This window comes from Suricata suricatta, chromosome 10 (assembly GCF_006229205.1).
Source record: "Suricata suricatta isolate VVHF042 chromosome 10, meerkat_22Aug2017_6uvM2_HiC, whole genome shotgun sequence".
NCBI lineage: Eukaryota > Metazoa > Chordata > Mammalia > Carnivora > Herpestidae > Suricata > Suricata suricatta.
The window spans coordinates 85486832-85492135 of record NC_043709.1 but is presented as its reverse complement, the minus strand read 5'-3'; positions in this window follow the sequence as shown (position 1 = coordinate 85492135).

The window sequence follows — 5304 nt, the reverse complement described above, 5'->3', positions numbered from 1 at the left end:
GGCTCCACAGTGCACTCATTTGATTCTTAGCTTTGCTCCTTACCTTCATTGAGACTTGAGGGAATATTTCTATGCCTTATTTTATTATCTGTAAAAAACAACAATAATGATGCCTCCTTCTGTAGCTTGGTATTGAGGATAAAATGAGATATATGCAGAAGAACTGTGTACAGTTGGAAAAATTTATAATTCTAAATATATTACACACTTTTAATTAATAGTTTATTACCAAATTGGTTTCCATATAACACCCAGTGCTCTTCCCCACAAGTGCTCCTCTCTATGACCATCACCCTCTTTCCCCTTCCCCCTACTCTCTCTTCAGCCCTCAGTTTGTGCTCAGGATTCAACCCTCATTCTCACTCTCCATTTGGTTATCTTCTCAGATTATTCTCTCCATACCTACTGAGGACATCAGCCCCCTGTTTCCCAAGCCCTTTGCATCCTCAGCCTCTAAATCTGGCATTTTCTTCCCTCTAGCCTTGCTTTATACTCTCCCTCAATCTCTTTTTCCACTGTTTCCATTGGTCACTCAGCACTTGAAGGATCTGGCTATACTTCTATTAACTTATATGCTTTCCCCTCCCCTTTTCCCAAGTTTCTTGTCTTGTGTGTCTCCCTCTCTTATCCCAGAGTACAGGGCCCTGTCTTCACTCCTTTGGATTGCTTTCCTTGTCTCTGGGATGGGTTCACAAGGTAAATCCAAGAATGGATATTGAGAGGTGGTGCAGAAAATTTGAGATAAAACAGGAGAGAAGGCCTTGGGAGATAGGACAGCAAACTAGGCTTCTGCATGTGGGGCTCTTACCTGAAAGCTGTGTAATCCTTCTTTAGAATGTTTGCCATGACTGGGGAAGAGAAACAATCATCTTCCTCCCTTCCTCCTAGAGCTAAGGCTAAGAGGGGAATTAATTTCTAATATTCAGAGAGACTACATTTTGTTCCCTAATGTGGGATACATAATTTGGAGGTCAATACCACATAAAAAGAAATAACAATCAAGAGAAAGCTTTCCTTTTACTGATTGGGTTGTGGGGGTGGTGGTGGAGGGGTGTGTTTGTGTGTGTGTGTGCGTGTGTGTGCATGAGTGTGTGTGTATGTGTGTGTGTCTTTCTAGTTTTAGGATTTACCAACTAGCTGTAAAGAAATTCTTTCCAAAGTGTATACTAAATTTCATTTGCTGAAATTAAGTCCATTTCTTTACTGGAAGGAATTTCTAAAGTCAGGGATCTGGTTCAGTGTGTTTCATAAAAGATGTGTATGTATAGGAGAGGTGGAGGGTAAAGGCTAGAACTTGGAGAGGATCCTGGCTTTAATTAGATGAAAGACTTAGAGATGTTGACCTCTATTAAACTTTTAAGTGTCCATGGTTTTAAGATGGACATGGTGCGTTTTGCTTCCTGTTTGCCCTGCAGAAATTCTCTGGAAGATTCCCTCTACCCTCCTTCCTGCTGGTAAATAGATTTTTAGGCTCTAGCTATAACCAGATATCTGGCCTCTGGGACCTTTAAATGGGTGTGGCAGGAGAGGGAGCAGAAGGAACAATTTCCCTTTGGATTGCTTGAGTTAAACGTTATTAGGATCTTTCCTGGCCCAGAGAGGAGCTAGGAGAGCTCAATTATTGTCCTTGGTCCATGCCTACTGGAGATGTGTTAGGGCAGGATCAATACATTTTTAGGTATTTCTTAGTTATAGTTTCTCCTTGAGATCTGGAGCAATTCCTTATGCTCCAATTTTAATGCTCTGTCTTAGTATAGCTAGTACAGAGTTTGTTCCTTAAGGTATTTGCCACTGCTTTTTATCTCCCTTACCTCGATCTTCATCCTAGTCTTTAAGAAACCTAATATTGGGTTTAGAGGCATCTCAGCACTATCAAGCATAGACAGTTGTGTCTATTTTCCTTGAGACCCATAAATTCTTGGGCCCATCACTTAGGCATTCATCCCTCTATCTCTAAGTCGGCTCCACCTTCTCCACCTCTGAGAAGTCTTGCCTCTATTTGAAGGTTAACATTTTGGGAAGAAAGAGTTCCCTTCATTTGATCACTGTTTCAAAGTCTTGGAACACTATTTCTTTTTTAAATATAGTTTATTGTCAAGTTGGTTTCCATATAACATGCAGTGATCATCCCAACAAGTGCCCTTCTTCATGCCCATTAACCATTTTTCTCTTCTTCCCTATCCCCCATCAACACTCAGTTTGTTCTCTGTTTTTAAGGGTCTCTTGTGGTTTGCCTCTCTCCCTCTCCTTAACTATTTTTACCCTTCCCTTCCCCTATAGTCCTCTGTTAAGTTTCTCCTGATGCACATGAGTGAAAACATATGATATCTGTCTTTCTCTGACTGACTTATTTCACTTATTATAATACCCCTGAGTTCCACCCACATTGCTACAAATGGCCATATTTCATTTTTTCTCTTTGCCATGTAGTATTCCGTCATATATATAAACCACATCTTATTTATCCATTCATCAGTGGACAGACATTTAGGCTCTTTCCATGATTTGGCTATTGTTGAAAGTGGTGCTTTGAATATTGGGGTATATGTGCTCCTATGCATCAGCACTTCTGTCTCCCTTGGGTAAATTCCTAGCAGTGCTATTGCTGGTTTATAGGGGAGTTCTATTGCTAATTTTTTTAAGAACCTCCACACTGTTTTCCAGAGCAGCTGCACCAGTTTGCACTCCTACCAACAGTTTAAGAGGGTGCCCGTTTCTCCACATCCTCGCCAGCATCTATAGTCTCCTGATTTGTTCATTTTAGTGACTCTGACCAGCATGAGGTGATATCTCAGTGTGGTTTTGATTTGTATTTCTCTGATTGTGAGACCTTTTCCTCCTGAAGTGAGTCACCGAGAGCGAAACCCATGGACACAAATGGAGATGGTGAATGGGTTTTTATTTTAGTTTGGCAGAACAGCCCCTCCCAAGTGTTGGCAAGGCCTCAGGAGAGAGTGCCACCACTCAGAAACTCAGGGGTTATATAGATTATAGCAAAGAAGAAGAGGTCATCATTGAGGTAACCAATCATAGTTTACAGCATTACATGGGGTTTAATTACATTCTAACACACAACCATAAGATTTGGCAGAGACCTATCAATTTTAGAGTTCTTTGTTTCAGGAGAGATTTGAGGTGATCAGTAGGCGAAGGGGAAGTGAAACAAGTGCACAAAAGTGAGAACTTTGTGGTTAAAGGGTGGGACCTTGCAACATTATCTTGGAAAACAAGTTAACCTTTAAGTTATAATTTATGGGTTACATCTTAGGACTTCCAGAGCTCAATTTCCCAACCCTTAATTGTTCAAAGAGAAAAGGGTTGTAGAGTGAAACCATGGCTGGCATTTTTCCATTAGGGTCAGCTTGACCTGAAGGGGGTCTTACATGATGATGAGTGATGTTGAGCATCGTTTCTTGTGGAACATTATATTTCGATTGTATAGAGCAGGGAGACTAGTAGGCAGGGACTATAACTTTTCCTTTACTTCCTCCAGCACAATGCTTAATGCTTATTCATTGAGAATCTGTTATAAACGCTGAATGACTGTCTCAGAAAATATCTTGTGATTAAGTTTAAGCCATTTCCCTTTTCTTTTATTCCTGGAGTGTTGGGAAACATAGGTGATAGGTTGGGAATGGGTGGCACTGGTAGAGGAACTGAGCCTAGTAGGAATTCTGGGAGAAGTGGCTGGGGTGATGCTTCTGTCATTGTTTATAGAACTGCTGATTGGGCTCTTTAGATGGTCCTGAAATGGGCCTCCAAATCACCACAGCCTGTCTCCGCCTGTATCCTACATTCTCTTCCCGCCAGCCAGGATCTCCTCTATACCCAGGACCCTGAAAAGCTTATTTTACCCTAAATTCAGATCTTGCTGCCAAGAAAATCTCCAACAATGTTCCCTTTAAGCCTTTAGTCCACCTCCTCACCCAGTAGTCTTCCACTGCCCACATTAAGCTATCCCCCAGAAGACTAGCTAAACCACCTCCTTCACCCTTTCCCATCCATTGGATGCCCTCATGTCCCTATGGCGTTAACTCCATGAGGCCCAGCCTTGATAGCTCTCAGCCTCCCAAGGGCCCCTCCTCCCTCCCAAGGGCCCCGCCTCCCAAAGGCTTTAACACCCAGAGGACTTCACTAAACTCCACTCCAAGTACTGACTCTGCTTGGCCAACCTCCTTACCTATCTCTGGGTTTGACTTGCACTTTCTTCACAGACCTTTTTTCCTCTGAGGGAGAAAAAGTCCATTGGTAAGTGGTTTCTCCTGTTTATAGAGTTGGGGGGGGGGAACCTGAGAAAACAGAAAGGAAAAAGTCTGGGTTTGGATGGTAGCTGGCTGTCCAAACCTTGAGGGGTTTGAGCAGAGGGTATTTCATGGCTCCAGAGCTAGACTTTGGATTGGAGAATGCATATCAGAGGCCTCATAAGTTTGGGAAGGGCAGGTATCTTTGCTAGGGTCAGAGTAATTTGGAGACCTACATTCTGTTCTCCTCCAGACCAGAACGATTCTTAGCTTTGCTGGGGAAATATAAGTTGTGGGATGTTATTCCTGGGTGCTTCTCTTCCAGAGTCCTTCCCACCTCTTTGCCTTGCCCTTCATTTTGATCTTTCCTTTCTGATCTGGGGCAGAACTTGCTTTATTCATTTATGTGCCTTCCACAGATCCTAACACATAGCATGTTTAGACATATTCTTTGAATGAATGAAGATTCTTTCATCTGGCTCTGCTCCCTCTTTTACATTTGCCACACTTTCTCACTGGAGACTCTGAAAGTGTCTGTATCACATCTTCTTAGAGCGGGTATTGGTGTGGACTTTGCAAAACAGCAGCTCCAGTTTGATAAGGTGATCCACCATCACCAGGGAGGGTCTGAGGGCCTTCTTCCTTCTTGCTTAAGGAGCTAGAGATCTATCTTTACAGCTGTGAAGGTACCTCCCTGCATTTATCACCTAAATTTGAAAAGTGTGGTGGGGATTGATTATAGGCCAGGTCAGGCTACAGGAGGAAATATTATCAAGTTCCCCTGTAGTGTGGCTTCCCAGTGGTCTTTAAAACATTGGGCCTCTAAAAGGCAGTTTGCTCTTATCAGGAAAACACATTTTCAACTCTTTAATTTTATTTTTATAATTTATTATTATTTTTTAAATAGTTTATTGTCAAGTTGGTTTCCATATAACACCCAGTGCTCTTCCCCACAAGTGCCCCCTCCATGACCAGAACCCCCCTGCCCCTTTCCCCCTCACCCTTCAGCCTTCAGTTCGTTTTCAGTACTTAAGAGTCTCTCATGATTTGCCTCCCTTCCTCT